This window comes from Geotrypetes seraphini, chromosome 10 (assembly GCF_902459505.1).
Source record: "Geotrypetes seraphini chromosome 10, aGeoSer1.1, whole genome shotgun sequence".
NCBI classification, from domain to species: domain Eukaryota; kingdom Metazoa; phylum Chordata; class Amphibia; order Gymnophiona; family Dermophiidae; genus Geotrypetes; species Geotrypetes seraphini.
In genome coordinates this window covers 2,634,365-2,652,568 of record NC_047093.1, presented here as the reverse complement: position 1 = coordinate 2,652,568, position 18,204 = coordinate 2,634,365, and the positions used below count along the sequence as shown (strand labels likewise).

Below are 18,204 nucleotides of genomic sequence, written 5' to 3'. Positions count from 1 at the left end.
TTCTCCATACCCTTCACCAGTTTTGTTGCTCGTCTCTGCACCCTCTCCAGCAGTTTTATATCCTTCTTTAGGTAGGGAGACCAATGTTGGACGCAGTATTCCAAGTGTGGTCTGACCATTGCCCTATAAAGCGGCATTATAACTTTCTCCGATCTACTCGAGATTCCTTTCTTTATCATGCCCAACATTCTATTTGCCTTCTTTGCCGCTGCCGCGCATTGTGCCGATGGCTTCAGGGTCCTATCTATCAGTACACCCAGGTCCTTTTCTTGTTCACTCTTCCCCAGAGTTGCACCTGACATTGTATACTCGTATTCCTTATTTTTATTGCCTAAATGCATTACCTTGCATTTCTCCACATTGAACTTCATCTGCCATTTCTCCGCCCATGTTTCTAACCGACACAAGTCGCTCTGGAGTTTCTCTCTATCATCCTGCGATCTGATCGCCCGGCATAGTTTTGTATCGTCTGCAAACTTGATGATCTCACTGGATGTTCCTTCCTCCAGGTCATTGATATAAATATTAAAAAGGATCGGCCCAAGTACCGAGCCCTGGGGTACACCACTAGTCACTTTCTCCCAGTCGGAGAACTTCCCATTTATGCCCACTCTCTGCTTTCGGTTTTCCAGCCATTTGCCTATCCACCTTTGTATATCCCCCTCTATGCCATGGCTTTGTAGTTTCCTGAGAAGTCTTTCGTGTGGAACTTTGTCGAACGCTTTCTGGAAGTCCAAGTAAATTATGTCCACCGGCTTCCCACTATCAATTTGCTCGTTCACGGTCTCAAAAAATTGGAGTAAATTCGTCAAACATGATTTCCCTTTCCTGAATCCATGTTGACTGGGTTTCATCAAGTCATGTGCGTCCAAGTGCCGGACTATGCTATCCTTGATCAGTGCTTCAACCATCTTGCCAGGGACAGACGTAAGACTCACAGGTCTATAGTTGCCCGGTTCCCCTCTCGATCCTTTTTTGAAAATTGGGGTGACGTTCGCTATCCTCCAGTCGTCCGGTATCTGTCCAGTTCTGATTGTCAGGTTTGCAAGTTTTTGCAATAACTCTCCGATTTCAACCTTCAATTCCTTTAAGACTTTCGGATGAATCCCATCCGGTCCAGGGGATTTGTCACTTTTAAGTTTGTCGATCTGATAGTATATCTGGTCTAAGTCCACTTCAACTGTGGTGAGGCTGTCTTCTATTTCTCCTGCAAACACTTTCTCCGCTTTGGAGAAAAGCCGCCAAGTTTTGCTCTACCTCCATGCCATCAGTGCTAGGGACTATATGCTCATGTGAAATATCTGACCCTGATCCCAAACAGCCAGAGCCAAAAGTTTGACTAGGCAAATCACTTCTTCCGTCAACAGATGAAGCGTAATAAACAAGGTTTGACGCAGCCAGAAAAGGGCTATGAAAACTCACTGTAGCCCTTTATTTTGTGAAGGGCTATGAGGATGGAACAATGTGTGTAAGTCTTGAGTACCCCCTGAGGCCATTGCATGAGACACAGAAAAACTTGCATTAGACCCGTAATGCCAAAGTTTTGCTTGTTGATGTAGTAAACTACTCGTACTAGAGGATGACACAGGGCCAAATTTTTCCCTGTCCCTGCAGGAACTCAATTTTCCCATCACATCCCCACGAGTTCTTTTCCTGTCCCTGCCCCATTCCTGCAAGCTCCTGCATCATCTGCACAAGCCTCAAACATTTTTAAATCATAAGTGTCTGAGGCTTTTGCAGTTAAGGCAGAGCTTACAGGAATGGGGCAGGGACAGCGACAAAACTTGTGGAAGCGGGACAGGGAAAAATTTGTTCCCGTGTCATTCTCTAACTCGTACGTCATATGATGGCCACAGAACTTGTGCTTTAACCGGGAGAACAGCTGCATGTGCACAAGTCTCAGCTACTGAAACTTTGTGAACATCCGAATGAAAAAGTTAATCAACAGACATCTGCTTAAGTGTCTGTTCCATACAAATACCAGCAATGTAACATAATGTAATATGGCTTTTCTATAGCACTGCCAGATGTAGGTAGCGCTGTACATTAAACATGTATGAGAACCCCTACTTGATAGACTTTACAATCTAATAAAAACAGACAAGCAGGACACATATGGGTTAGGGAATTTCTCACAGAGGGAATAATAAAACAGATATTGGTAAGAGATGATAATTAAAAGCAGCTTTAAAAAAGTGGGCTTTTAGCTTAGATTTGAACATTGCCAGAGACGGAGCTATACGTACTGACTCAGGCAGTCTGTTCCAAGCATATGGTGAAGCAAGATACAAGGATGGAGTCTGGAGTTAGCAGTAGAGAAGGGTATAAACGTGGCTCCGTCATTGCAGCCCAAGATTGACAGGGCTTCGTAATATGCACCAAAATGTCATCCTCAAACGTGGCAGGCTAGAAGCAATGGGAACCAATCTGCATTCCATGAATAAGAACATAAGAATTGCTGCTGCTGGGTCAGACCAGTAGTCCATCATGCCCAGCAGTCCGCTCACGCAGCGGCCCTCTGATCAAAGACCAGCACACTAACTGAGACTAGCCCTACCTGCGTACGTTCCGGTTCAGCAGGAGCTTGCCTAACTTTGTCTTGAATCCCTGGAGGGTGTGTTCCCCTATGACAAACTCTGGAATAGCGTTCCAGTTTTCTACCACTCTCTGGGTGAAGAAGAACTTCCTTACGTTCGTACGGAATCTATCCCCTTTCAATTTTAGAGAGTGCCCTCTCGCTCTCCCTACCTTGGAGAGGGTGAACAACCTGTTCTTATCTACTAAGTCTATTCCCTTCAGTACCTTGAATGTTTCGATCATGTCCCCTCTCAATCGCCTCTGTTTGAGGGAGAAGAGGCCCAGTTTCTCTAATCTTTTGCCCCTTAACCATCTTAGTCGCTCTTCTCTGGACCCTTTCGAGTAGTACCGTGTCCTTCTTCATGTACGGCAACCAGTGCTGGATGCAGTACTCCAGGTAAGGGCGCACCATGGCCAGGTACAGCGGCATGATAACCTTCTCCGATCTGTTTATGATCCCCTTCTTTAATCATTCCTAGCATTGTGTTCACCCTTTTCGCCTTGGCCGCACATTGCGCGGACGGCTTCATCGACTTGTCAATCAGAACTCCTAAGTCTCTTTCCTGGGAGGTCTCTCCAAGTACCGCCACGGACATCCTATATTAGAAACATAGAAATAGAGGGCAGATAAAGGCCACGGCCCATCTAGTCTGCCCACCCCAATGACCCTCCCCTACCTTTCTCTGTGAATAGATCCCACGTGTCTATCCCATTTGGCCTTAAAATCAGGCACGCTGCTGGCCTCAATAACCTGAAGTGGAAGACTATTCCAGCGATCAACCACCCTTTTAGTGAAAAAGAATTTCCTGGTGTCCCCGTGCAGTTTCCCGCCCCTGATTTTCCACGGATGCCCCCTTGTTGCCGCGGGACCCTTGTAAAAGAAGATATCTTCTTCCACCTCGATGCGGCCCGTGAGATACTTGAATGTCTCGATCATGTCACCCCTCTCTCTGCGTTCCTCGAGTGAGTACAGCTGCAACTTATCCGGCCATTCTTCGTACGGGAGATCCTTGAGTCCCGAGACCATCCGGGTGGCCATTCTTTGGACCGACTCCAGTCTCAGCACATCCTTACGGTAATGTGGCCTCCAGAATTGCACACAGTATTCCAGGTGGGGCCTCACCATGGATCTATACAATGGCATAATGACTTCAGGTTTACGGCTGACGAAACTCCTGCGTATGCAACCTATAATTTGCCTTGCCTTGGATGAAGCTTGCTCCACTTGATTGGCAGTCTTCATGTTCTCACTGACGATCACCCCTAAGTCTCGTTCTGCTTCAGTTCTTGTTAGGATCTCGCCATTAAGGGTGTAAGTCTTGCATGGATTTTGGCTGCCCAGGTGCATGACTTTGCATTTTTTGGCATTGAAGCTAAGTTGCCAGGACCTAGTCCAGCGCTCCAGTAGGAGTAGGTCGTGCATCATGTTGTCGGACATTGAATTCATGTCTGTTGTGCTTTTGCCCACTACATTGCTTAGTTTGGCGTCATCGGCGAATAATGTTATTTTACCTCGCAGCCCTTCTGCAAGTCTCTTATAAAGATGTTGAATAGGATCGGGCCCAGGACCGAGCCCTGCGGCAATCCACTAATTACCATCGTCTTTTCTGAGGGGGTGCCGTTCACCACTACCCTCTGAAGCTTACCTCCAAGCCAGTTCCCAACCCATTTCGTCAATTTCTACCAGACGCTGCAGGTTCAAGAAGTAACTGATAATGTGGAAGCTATGTGGACAACCTTGAAATCGATCCTTCATGAGGCAACTATCCGCTACATAAAATCGGTAACCAAACAAAGAAAAAGGAAACCCCAATGGTTCACAGATGAGGTATCATACCTCATCAATGAGAAGAAAAGAGCATTTCTATCATACAAACGCATGGGGGAAAAAGAAGCAAACATTGAATACAGGACAAAGTCTGCAGCGGTCAAAACAGCAGTCAGGGAGGCCAAACTACATCAAGAAAGGGGACAAATCCTTCTTCAGATACATTAGCGACAGGAAATATGATTGAAACATATAAGTACATCACGGGACGCATCGAGTCAGAAGATGATATCTTCTGGCTCATGGGACCCTCGACCACCAGAGGGCATCCGCTGAAAATCAGGGGAGGGAAGTTTCATGGCGACTCCAGGTGATAAAGGCCAGCAGCGTGACGGATTTTAAGAGAAAATGGGATACTCACGTGGGATCTTTAAGGGAGTAAATTCAGGGAGGGGATACTTGGAATGGGCAGACTTGGTGGGCTATAGCCCTTTTCTGCTGCTTTTTTCTATGTTTCTAAACGGGATAGTAAGCCTTAGAACGCCAGACGGGAATTATGTGGAAACTGACTCCGATAAAGCCAAACTACTGAATGATTACTTCTGTTCAGTCTTTACCTGCGAGGCACCAGGGCACAGGCCTCGGCTGGATGCAAAGCAAAGCATGGATGACCCATTTCAGAGGTTTGAGTTCACACCAGCTGATGTTTACAAAGAACTGTCAAGACTCAAGGTGAACAAAGCCATGGGACCGGACTATCTGCACCCAAGAGTGCTCAGAGAGCTATGCGATGTTTTGGCGGAACCGTTGGCCATGCTCTTCAATCTCTCCCTAAGTACGGGGAGAGTCCCCCTGGACTGGAAACTGCCAATGTTGTTCCTCTGCACAAAAAGGGTTGCAGAGCGGAGGCTGCGAATTACAGACCAGTAAGTCTCACATCAATAGTGTGTAAACTCATGGAAACTCTACTTAAAGGGAAATTAGAAACGATATTGGATGAGGGGAATTTGAGGGATCCCTGTCAACATGGATTTACTAGGGGCAGGTCATGCCAATCCAATCTTATCAGCTTCTTTGACTGGGTGACAGGAAAGCTGAACTCAGGAGAGTCTCTGGACATAGTGTACTTGGATTTCAGTAAAGCGTTTGACAGTGTCCCACACCGTAGACTATTAAACAAGATGAAATCGATGGGGTTAGGTGAGAAACTAACGGCATGGGTCAATGATTGGCTGAGTGGAAGACTTCAGAGGGTGGTGGTCAATGGCACCCTCTCTAAGACATCGGAGATGACTAGCGGAGTGCCGCAGGGCTCAGTCCTGGGACCATCCCTTTTTAACATATTCATAAGGGACTTGACCCGAGGGCTTCAGAGAAAAGTAGCGCTGTTTGCCGACGACGCCAAACTGTGTAATATAGTAGGTGAAAGCAATCTCACGGATGGTATGGCGCAGGATCTGATCAAGTTGGAAAACTGGTCCTCAACATGGCAGCTGGGCTTCAACGCAAAGAAGTGTAAGGTGATGCATCTTGGCAGCAGAAATCCATGCAGAACATACACCTTGAATGGAGAAACACTAGCTACGACCTCAGAAGAACAGGACTTGGGAGTAATCATCAGTGCAGACATGAAGGCTGCCAAACAAGTAGAGAAGGCCTCATCCAAGGCAAGGCGGATGATGGGATGTATCAATAGAAGCTTCGTCAGCCGTAAACCTGAAGTCATAATGCCACTGTACAGAACCATGGTGAGACCTCATCTGGAGTACTGTGTGCAATTCTGGAGGCCACATTACCGTAAAGATGTACTTCGAGTTGAGTCAGTCCAGCGTGGAAACTAAAGTGGATGGACATGAAATTAGAATAAAAACAGTGGAGTCCCAGGCTTCGGTCTGGGTAAGAGATAGTGGAAACCTTAACTTTAAGGTGGAAATGTTGGAAAACATGATTAGAAGAAGTAATCTTCGAATTACCAACTTTCCAAAATTACCACTTATTTCAGCATACGAGAGAGAGAAGAGGGGGAGTAAGAACAGAAGGAAGGGGAAGAGCCAACGGCACTCTGCTGTTTGGCGAGCGTTAAAGGCGCTTGCCTTAGCGAGAGCGCCGTAAGAAGGGCTAAGTTACCACACAAAGAGCAGAAGGACAAACCACAGCAGACTGGCAAGCGGACAGCAATGGAAGCAGAGACAGAAACAGGAAGATGAGCTACCCAGTTTTCTGCACCATCTGCCATAGGTCCCTCTGGGAGACGGTCTTATGTATGCACTCGATGTGAGGAACAGGAGAGCCTGAAGAAACAAGTCAGACTCCTGGAGGGCAGAATACTGGAACTGGAAGCACTTTAAGCAGTGGAGGAGAACAGAGAGCGTCAAGACAGAGGAAACCATTGAGGAAGAAATCCAGGAGTTAGAGAAGTTCATTCAGGAGGCATACAGGGAGGCCGTGGAAAATCACCATCAACAGTGGAACTGCCGAGATAGACCTACAGGGAGTGAGAACCACCTGGACAACCACAAGTAAGAAATGGGTGACACAGCAGTGAGATCTAGAGATAGCGGAAGGATCCCACATGAAGACGAGTCCGGTGCAAGTCAACGCCAGGATGAGAGAAGATGGAAGTGCACAGAGGATACGGACCTACGGAAGGAGAGATGGTCATACACCAGGGACACGGACCTGCAGCTAGAGAGACAAGAGAAGATACAGAGGACAGCAATCGTCGTGGGAGATTCTATCATCAGACTAGTCAACAGCCACATAGCGGGAGGAAGACAGGATCGGCTAGTGACCTGCCTACCGGGAGCCAAGGTAGAAGACATAGTGCGCCGCATCGACAGGATCATCGACAGCATGGAAGAGGAAGATACGGCGGTGATGATCCATGTGGGGACAAACAACGTGAACAACAGGCACTGCAGCAGGGAAGTACTAAAGGACCAGTTCCGGATGCTAGGAAGGAAGCTGAAGACCAGAACGCAGAGGGTAGCATTCTCGGAGATCCTGCTGGTACCCAGGGCCAACGAGAAGAGACAGACAGAGCTGCAAGCAATCAACGCATGGATGAGGCGCTGGTGTGAAATAGAAGGATTCCATTTCATGCGCAACTGGACAACATTCTGGGGAAAGAGCAAGCTATTCAGGAAGGATGGACTCCACCTCAGTGGAGACGGAATGAGGCTACTTGCAAGCAACATCAAGAAAGAAATAGCTAGGAAGTTTTTCTTCACCCAACGGGTGGTGGACACCTGGAACGCACTCCCAGAGGGCGTGATAGGACAGAGTACTAGATTTCAAGAAGGGATTGGACAATTTTCTGAAGGAAAAGGGGATAGAGGGGTACAGATAGAGAACTACTACACAGGTCCTAGATCTGATGGGCCGCCGCGCGGGCGTACTGCTGGGCACGATGGATCTCTGGTCTGACCCAGCAGAGGCAATTCTTATGTTGAGAAGTTTTTAAACTAGGAAGAAGGGAAAGCTGACAGTCGACCAAGAGTCGATGGTTCAGGAACTGGTATACTCAGAGGATACCGTGCAGGAAGATAACGGGAAAGACTCACCGGATCATAAGCAAGACAGAAATTCTGACGGATTGAATGGGACACAAGAGGGAAGTAATTGCAAGAAGGTAACAGGTCGCAAACTAAAGTGTATGTACATGAACACAAGAAGCCTAAGAAATAAGATGTGTGTGTGGGGGGGGGGAGGGAAATTGGAAGCTATGGCACAAAAACATAACCTTGACATCACTGGCGTCACGGAACCATGGTGGTACGAGAAAAACGCCTGGGACACTGTGCTACCAGGATACAAGCTATACCGCAGAGACAGAGTAGGTCAAACAGGTGGGGGTATTGCCCTATACATCAAAGAGGAAATTGAGTCTACCGGAGAGAACACACCAGAAACAAAAAATAAGATAGAGTCTCTATGGGCCAAAATTCCGGGAACAAAAGCAAGGGAAACGAAGATCGGCATCTACTACCGACCCCCAGGGCAGTCTGATGAAATTGATGGAGAGATGACAGACGAGATTAAATGCAGCTGCAAGGAAGGCAACGCAGTTATCATGGGTGACTTCAATTATCTGGGGATAGACTGGAACCTAAAACCTCCGGCTGCAGAAGGGAGACCAAGTTCATGGATGCTGAAGGCGATTGCTTCCTGGAACAACTTGTCAAGGAAAATATGAGAAGAAATGCAATTCTGGACTTAATTCTAAATGGACTACGAAGACCGGCATAAGCTGTAGAAGTAGAAGGGACGCTGGGAGGCAGTGATCACAATATGATCCGCTTCAACCTGGACACAGGGGCAAAACAGCGATCCAGAACGTCGGCCACGGCGCTGAACTTCTGAAAAGGAAATTTCGAAGGAATGAGTCATGGTGGAGAAAAATATTAAGAAGAGGATAAGCACTGTAAAAATGCTAGAGCAAGCATGGTCCCTTTTTAAGGGCACGGTCACCGAGGTGCAAAATCTATATATACCGCGAAAATCTATATATACACCGTGTATCAACAAGGGATCCAAGAGGAAAAAAAACTGGAAAAAGCACAAACATCAAAGCAGGTGCCATTAGGCGGTAAGAGGGGTCAAAAGATACTACAAGGAAAAAATAGACAAGGAGGTAAACATCAAGCCGTTCTTTCAGTATATTAAGGGAAAACGACCCACAAAGGAAGCGGTGGGGCCGTTGGATGACCATGGAGTAAAGGGAGTGCTAAAGGAGGATAAAGCCATCGCCGACAAACTGAACACATTTTTTGCGTCTGTATTTACCGAAGAGGATATACTCAACATACCAGAAGCCAACAGGTTATACGCAGGAATGAAGACGGGAAACTGACAGGGTTGACGGTCAGTCTAGAAGAGGTATGCAGGCAGATTGATAGGCTTAAAAATTATAAATCCTTGGGACCGGATGGCATCCATCCGAGGGTAATCAAGGAACTGAAAGGGGCTATAGCTGAATTGCTTTAACTAATAACCAATCTGTCAATGAATTCGGGAAGGATTCTGGAAGACTGGAAAATGGCAAATGTTACGCCGATCTTCAAGAAAGTTTCGAGGGGAGATCCGGGATACTACAAGACTGGTGAGTCTGACGTCGGTACCGGGAAAGATGGTACAGGCGCTGATAAAGGACCGCATCATTGATCACCTTGATGGACACAATCCGATGAGGACCAGACAGCATGGCTTCAGCAAAGGAAGATCTTGCTTGACGAACTTCTGCACTTCTTTGAGGGCGAGCCGGTCGACATTGTATATCTGGATTTTCAGAAGGCATTCGACAAGGTCCCGCATGAACGACTACTTCGAAAAATTGCAAGCCATGGAATCGAGGGTGAAATACTCACATGGATTAAAAACTGGTTGGCAGATAGGAAACAGAGAGTGGGGGAAATGGACATCACTCAGACTAGAAAAGAGTCACAAGTGGAGTGCCGCAGGGTTCGGTGCTTGGGCCAGGCCATCCTGCAAAAACTCCAAGATGTGAGGCAATGAAGCACGAAGATGAACTACCCACGCGTGGAACACCACTCCTCAAAGAGACCAAACTCACACTTAAGCCCAAGAGGTAGAAAATCTCAGAGAACCCAAGAGGGTGGAGATCACCTTATCTGAATAACCTTTCTTACTTAGAGCTCCCTTTCAAGAGCCAAGCCTTAAGACAAAAGGGAATCCAGATCAAATATTGGAATGGGACCTTGAGTCAGAAGGTTGGGCAAGAAGGGCAGCGGAAGAGGATCTGACATAAGATGAACCAGATGTCCATACTAAGGGCTGGGCCAATCCGAAGCAATCAGATCACACGACCGGTGTGCTGAGCATTGTGAAGGACTCTGCCCACCATTGGCCACAGGGGAAAAAACAGACAGGAGGCCGTCCATTGGCCAAGGTTGCACCAGGACATCCAGCCCCTCAGCTTGGTAATCTCTGCACCGACTGAAGAATCATTGTGCTCGATGTTGACACTCGTGGCCATCAGGTCCATGACCAGCCGACCCCCCAGACCTGCACAAATCAACTTGAAGGCCACGGGACCAAGACACCACTTGTTGGATCCAGCATGTCATGACTGAGGAAGTCCATCTGGACATTCTCCACTCCCACTAAGTGGGAAGCCGAGATGTCCAGAAAATGAAAGGTCATGCCAAAGCCATGAGCAGAGAAGCCTCCAGCGCCATCAGACGACTCTTGGTTACCGCATGACGATTGATGTTCGCCACCACCGTGGCATTGTCCAAGAGAACCCAAACCGATTTACCCTTCAGCAATGTCTGGAATGCTAGCAACGCCAACCAGATGGCTCCAGAACACCGATTGACCAGGACGCCTCCTCTGGAGACCAGCTGCCCAGAGCCGAGCTACCGAGACATTGAGCTCCTCAACCGAGGAGACCGGCGTCCGTGAGAAGCACTGTCCACTGAGGCTGATCCACATTCACTCCCTGCACCAGGTTGGAAGAGCATAGCCACCAGCAGAGGTTGCAACAAACTAACCCTCTAAGAGGAATGGGAGAGTCTAGATTGCGTGGCTGAGGTGACCACCACTGAAGAAGAGCATACTGTAGTGGACGCATGTGAGCCCAAGCCCACCAAACCATGTCCAGGGAGGCTGCCATCGACCCCAAGCCCTATAGAAAATCCTGTGCCTGAGGACACCGACAATCTATCAGAAAGCAAATCTGTGACTGCAACTTGTGCACTCACATCTCTGGAAGGAAAACTCTCCTCAAGCTGGTGTTGAAGAGAACTCCGAGGTAACTCCAGATGCTGAGAAGGAGTCAACCAGCTTTTGGTCAAACTGACCACCCAGAGTCATAACCCGAGAGCTCTTGTGAAAGTTCTTTGCTCGAATCAACTACTCATGACAGGGATGAACCAGACTGCCTTCCTTGCGTAAGGCCACCGTCACCATCACCATAATCTTGGTGAAAATCTGCAGAGCTGTAGCCAGACCAAACAGAAGCACACAAAACTGATAGTGTTTTCCCAAAATCACAAAGCGAAGGAAACGCGCTGATGGTAGGCCAAAATTGGAACATACAGGTAGGCCTCTGTCATATCGAGAGAAGTCAGAAATTCCCCTAGCTGAATGGCAAGAATTACGTATCTCAGGGTCTCCATACGAAAAGACAGAATTCGGAGCACCCTGTTGACCCCTTTCAGATCCAAATGGGCTGAAAAGACACCTCTTTCTTGGGCACCACAAAATAAATGGAATACCTGCAGGTGCAAAATGGCCAAGGTGGGACTGGAACCATCACTTTTAGGTCGAGCAACCTTTGCACCATCTTATGAAAAATCCGCTTCTTTCGCCTGACAAGGAGAAGAGAGGAAATGATCTGGCAAGGGCTGGGATAACTGCAGAACATAGCTGTCTCAAATCACTTAGGACCCACTGATCCGTTATGATGTCGGCCCATCCCTGGTAAAACTCCCACAACCGGGCACAAGGGGAAGGACCCACAAGGAGTCACTGGGCAAGGCGGGCGGTGGAGAGGCCTCCGGAGGAGTCATGACCCCCCCCCCCCAAAGCAGAAAGCAACCATGCGCCTGGAGCACAGTGAGCACTTTTTCAGCTCAAAAGTGCTCAATGCGAAAAACACTACAGGGAAAAAGTGTGCCAGTTAGCAATAAAATTTAATTGAAGGCTTCCCTTCAGACCGGCACTGCCTCAGGACATTTTCTTTTAATTCAATACAACTTAATTTACCTTGAACAGACCCCACTGGCTCTCAAAGCTATATGCCTTGCCTGTATTTGGTGACAAGGCTTACAGCTGAGGCACCTCTACAGTAAACATTTGGGGAGGTGGGAGAAATGGAGGGAGGGCCTCTACCCATTGAATGTGGCACCCCTGAGGTCAGACAGACCCCCAAAAGTGCCCCCCAAGCTCAATTCGGAACTACAGACGGGGATCAAAAGGTCTCAAAACAAAATCCAACAGCCCTACACCAAGGGAAGACTGCACAGGCTTACCACCTCCACTTGCTGGAGACAGAGCAGACTGATCGTACTTGGAACTGCACAGCCCACTTACACTACAGCCAAAAGTTTGTGTCTCAGTCTCCACCTGCTGGTATAGGTGCGTTATAACCCATCAGTGCTATGCTGGTCTGGAGGGACAATGAAGAACATCCATTTTACACTTTTGGGAACTTGCCGAGTACTTGCAACTACGGTACTACTATTTATTATTTCTATAGCACTACCAGATGCACGCAGTGCTGTAAATTAAATACACAAGAGATGACCTCTGCTTGAAAGAGCTTAAAATCTAATTATGAAAGACATACTGGTCAAAAACTGGTAACCAGGAATGGCCACTGTTGGAAACAAGATACTGGGCTTGATGGACCTTCGGACTGCCCCAGTACATCAACGCTTATGTTCTTATGTAATATCCAATTGCCAGCCATCAATCATTTGAATCTCTCAATGTCAACTGGGTGCAGAGAAGACTGCAATAACAGAAACTATTTTTTGGAACTTCTCCAGTATCAGAAAGGCTTGAGACAGACACCGGGCACATCACAAATAATTTTTTTTCAATATATTCCAATATCACATCTGATCAGTGATGAGCAGCAGGCAGACATCTGTTGATTTATTGAAGGTGGATGACTCACTAGGTCCAAGAATAGAGGCTCCTTTGATACTGATGACAACTGTGCTAACTGTACCAAAGCTGATGATGCTGAAAGGAACAGTGATGCAGACCTCGGGACTGATTGCACCAAGTGCAATAGACCCAATTTTGGTACAACATGTGCCATAAGAGTTGTAAGCTCTCTCCAGCCAGGACTGCACCGATACTGGGGAAGGATCTTGCTTATTCTGAAGACTCTCCCTAAGTCTTCACATTGCTTTGGCACCAGGTGGTTGGCAGAATTTTAGAGGAAGAGAGCAGAGCACGCCTGGTCTTCAAACATACTTTATTAGCAACCAAACATAAAATCCATGTATGCAGTAGTCTTGCCAATCACAAAAACATGTAACAGAATATGTGGTAAAACATGGACTCGACACGGACCATGTTTCGGCTACATAGCCTGCATCAGGAGTCCCAGACAGGTAAATAACAAACCAAAATCTGTGAAGATACAGTGTTGAAAACACCATGCTAATGAGCGTGCTCTCTTCCATTGGATCTTGTGTTTAGCTGTGCAGAGGTGATTATCTCCTTTCTGGTTATTGGCAGAATTTTAGCCCATCTCAGAATATGTCCATAGAGCAGGGGTGCATAACTTCAGCCCTCACCAGGCCAGGTTTCCCCAAATGAATATGCATGAGATCAATATGCATACAATGGAAGCAGTGCAGGCAAATAGATCTCATGCAAATTCACTGGGGAAATCCTGAAAACCCGATTGGATTCAGCCCTCGAGGGCCAGAGTTGTGCACCCCTGCCATAGAGACATCTTGGTGGGATGCCAGTATAGTCTCATCTCATAATTATTATAAATACCAGTAGAAGTAATTATAATTACCAGATACCAGTAGCATCTGTACTGGCCATCAATACTTGAACTCCATAACACATGCGCGCGCAAACACAAAATCCCACAATCCAAATACAGTAAGTAGTTGATGAAATTTAAAACAAAATATGTTTATGATTTTTTTTAGCATTTAAAATAGAGGCTTACATGAAATCTACCAAAGCAGTTAACAAAACAATTACGAACATCAGAAAATAAAACAGGAGAAATATCAGAAAAAGAAGTGGGGCTGGGAAAGATGAGTCCGAGAAGGGATGCAGATATAGAAGAGAACTCATCTTCCTCCTGCTCCACTTGACCTTGCCCTGTTTCCCTTTACTGAAATGCTGTTCTTTTCTTCCTCATTTTGTGAAGTGCAATGGCAGATTTCACATATAGTAGAACGGTATATTAAGTTTTAAAATAAGTATTTTGTTGTACACTTAATTCTATCAATAGAAAGCCCAAGGCAACACATATTAATATAAATATGTAAAAGTTAGAAGTCGCCCAACAAAACAAAAATGAAAGCACAAGTAAACTGCCATGCTTTAAGAATTTTCCAAAAATGTAGATACTGTACTTAGAACCTGATCTAATCTCCTGTGAAACAACATTCCATAATTTGAGCAAAAATTCTAAATGTTGTGCTTCTGTAGAGACTATCCTTACATCAGCAAGACTGAGCAAAGAAGCCCTCCTGGCAGGAAAAATGATTGTAATCCAGAAAAAAAGGAAATGAGCCCCACGAGAACACAATCCAGATCAAGTGGGGTTAGGAAATGTACACATCGATCCAGGATAAGTAAAATGGAGCAATATTTATTTAAAAACAATAAAACAGTCTGTCATATATTCAGTGATTCCCAACTCTGTCCTGGAGGAACACCAGGCCAATCGGGTTTTCAGGCTAGCCCTAATGAATATGCATGAGAGAGATTTGCATATGATGGAAGTGATAGGCATGCAAATTTGCTTCATGCATATTCATTAGGGCTAGCTTGAAAACCCAATTGGCCTGGTGTTCCTCCAGGACAGGGTTGGGAACCATTGATATATTCACTGTGTGTTATGGATCAGACATGATCTGTGTTTTGGCTTAGAAGCCTGCCTCAGGGGTACAATCGATATCCGACAGATGGCAGTCTCTTGTCATCACAAATGGCTGTAACAGTAAAACAGGAATGACACAGTAGCACCACAATGTGTCCCTCCGAAGTGGATAGCGGTGTATGCTCTGTGAGAGAAGCGTTCAAAAATTTCCTAACCCCACAGGAATGATTACACACCTGAAGAAGTTTCTCTCAACATGTAAAACCCGTTCAGTCCAAAGACTTATAGATCAACAGCAACATCTTAAATTCTACCTGTCTTGAAGTGGCAGTCAATGGAGCTTCTCAGTGTATTTTGTTGAAGCAGCCATCTTTCTGAACATGTCAGCAGAAGTCCTTCAAATAAAAACAGTACTGTAGTCATAAGGTCATCACATGACCCACAGTGACCAGATCCCCTAATCAAAAAGGAAAGACCCTCCTAATGTGTGGGAATACAAAGACACTAAAGTGAACCACCAGAGCAAAATGGTCCAAATCCAGCTGCTCACCCAATTTCACCACTTCCTACTCAAGGAGCGCAATACCATCGACACATGGTATGTAATTAATAAGACTTAGATTTACTAATTCAACGTTTTAAAGGTCTTGATCTTAAAGTGTATGAACTGCAAGTCAAATCCTAAGAGTTGTGAAACAAGCATTAAGGATTCCCAACTGCCTGAAAGTATCAATGCAAACACTCTCACAGTTGAATATTAAACTGCTGGATTAAAAAGTAGCCAGTGAGGCCAGATTAATATTAAACAAAATCGGGGGGTCAGTTAAACAGAGCAAATGTTTAACTGAAGGAAGTTTCTTATTCCAAACCTCTAAGAGCAAACCACCAATTAGCAAAAACATTCAAGCCATTGCTATAAACTGGTGTTCTAGAAAGAAAAAGGGGCCAATGTTGAGAGATCTAGAACAGCCAGAGAATTCTTTTATCTACAGCAGGGTCAACATTGAAACCCCTGACCCTATTCCTCACTAGCAGAACTTTCTTATCCAAGAGAAGGTAGACTATTTCCCCACACATCAAACCTCTTTTTTAGAGCCATGATGATAGTTGCAAATTTCTAACCTGTAAGCAAGTTCTCTATAGTCTGCATGCAAAAGCTGACAGTGGCCAGCCCAGAGATCTATTTCTCACACCTTGACCCGTCTGCTTGTCATTAGACTTGATAAGCTTTTGCTATATCTCGTCATCATCTAGTGGGAATTGAGTCCGGCCTGTAATATTCTCAGCTTTGCTCCCATTCCTTCCCCATTTTGAAAATCCAGCATTTCCCCCTCTTATAGGCCTCACTTTGCGTTATCTCCACACAGTCGGTTTCAGCTGCGAATCGCTCCCATCGCCAGAGACGTTTCCAAGGAGCCTAAATGGCCATTTCATCGCCTTCTCCAGAGCTACTTCCGCAATGGCGGCCACATTGCCGAGCTGCTCCCGGGCATTTCTCCGCTGCAAGTAGCCCCGCCCTCAGGCACATGCGCCATTGTAGCGGCTGCACGAGGAGCTTCGCCTGTCAGCCCACCTCACCTGTGCAGCGGCTATTCCGAGGCTACGCGGGCCCCCGGGAGGGGGTCTCGCTAAGAGCCTCCCCGGCAGCCCCCCCCCCCCCCCTTTCTCACCTCGCAGCGCCTCTCTCAGGAGTCAGGAATGGCGACGGCAGAGCGGAGCCGCCCAGAGCGCGTCCCTCCACACTTCCGCTACCAGGGGGCGGGCACGCGCTTGCGAGTGACTACTGTGCGTCTCAAGCCTCGTTCTCATGCTCCAATAGGCCTCCGCCTCCGCCTCCTCCGTAGAGCGCCATGTCGTCAGCAGCCCCTGCGGCCACGTCCATCTCCCTCATCCTTCGGGATCTCCACCAGCCCCAACATCCTCACTTGATCTTCGGCTGTCCAAAAAATCACTCACCGATCCGGAGCATAAAGGGTCAGCTTCAGTGTCCAAACTTCTTCCCCCTGCTGCTGGCAGCAATCTTCAAACCTTTTGACTCATGGGTTCTTTTTTTTTATTCTTTAAGTTTTTATTTCATTTTAGGAAACATGAAGAAAAGTATACAATAATAATGTCATTTCATAAAGAGACATCTTCTTCTTAGACCCCAAAATCAAATAGGCAGTGAGTGGCTTCCATAATTAACTCATAATATTCCCTGACAATCTTCTTCAAGTCTAGAACGTTCCTGAGATGTTCTGGAACAAAAAAGGTAGATTTTATGAGCCCTTTACAGGGATCTTTCGCTTCTTGTCTGCTTTCTCCTCTCATCAGGATAAATCCAAATTCGTTGTCCCATAAACGGAGCCGGAGTTTTCAGAAAATAAAGCTTCAATTCCGCATTAAGATCTGGTTGGAATACAAATGAAGTGAGTGAGGGAGCTCTTTTCTCAATTTTTGTTACAGAAGATTCCTAAATCTCTGATTTGTTCCCCACATCAGGTCATTGGGGTAAAACTCCGATTTACTCCTGGTATTTCGCTCCCTTGATTCTTTATAGCTGTAGGTATGTAATAAATTTTATTCAAAGGAGGAATGAGATCAGGGGCGAATCCCAGGATTTGTACCAAATAAGTCTTAAATAATTCAACAGATTAAATTCCAGGCGTTTTTGGAAAGTTCAATAATCTCAGGTTTAAGCGTCTATTATAATTCTCCAATTGTTCTATCTTCCTATGCACCAATAATTTGTCTTTTATTAACCCAGCATTTACATTTTTTAAAGCCGTAATTTCTTCATTTACAAGTCAAATTTTGAATTCATTTTCATTTTTTAAGTCTCCTACTGTTTTAGTCAAAGAGTCTACCTTTTTCACCAAAGAAACCATTTCATCCGCTGTTCTCCGCACTGTTCCATCCATTCTCTGGATCGCTTTCCAGACGTCGAGCAAGGTCACCTCCAGGGGAGTCAAGAAAGTCAAAAGGCTAACTTCTTCCCTTACTTGTTTTGTATTCCCCACGGCTACTTCTTCTTCCGTCCTGCTCCCCTCAGAAGAGGTCATTCCCACAGCCACTTCGGCATCGGGCGCTCCCTCTAACATGGGCGGGTTAGCTGCTGGCCACGGAGGTGCTACTGGGTCAGGAGGCGAGAGAGAGACTTCCGGCTCAGGAGAAGCGCCCAAGTCCCAGGACACCAATTCCAACGAGCCTCGCCCTCCAAATTGAAGAGGAGTCCTTGGGGTGAAATCCAGCAAGGTCTGTCTTAGTGGCATTCAGGTTCCAGCCAGTGGGGGAACGGACCGGACCTGTCCTTTTCTTTTAGTGCGTGGCA

At 46.4% G+C, this 18,204-nt stretch overlaps 1 protein-coding gene across 5 annotated transcripts in view; it reads right to left on the bottom strand.

The window, feature by feature from the left end:
- Positions 1-16,713, bottom strand: part of ARHGDIA (Rho GDP dissociation inhibitor alpha) — a 74,495-nt gene extending 57,782 nt beyond the window's left edge. The window contains exons 1-2 of one of the 5 annotated variants that reach the window (XM_033961250.1): positions 16,565-16,634; positions 15,209-15,289 (exon numbers count right to left, since the gene is read on the bottom strand). The gene's annotated coding sequence lies outside the window, so the exon portion shown is untranslated. Of the gene's footprint in view, positions 1-15,208; positions 15,290-16,241; positions 16,425-16,472 lie in introns of those variants that run through there. The other 4 variants (XM_033961249.1, XM_033961247.1, XM_033961251.1 and 1 more) reach the window with 4 other exon arrangements.
- Between the last annotated feature and the right edge of the window lie 1,491 nt (positions 16,714-18,204).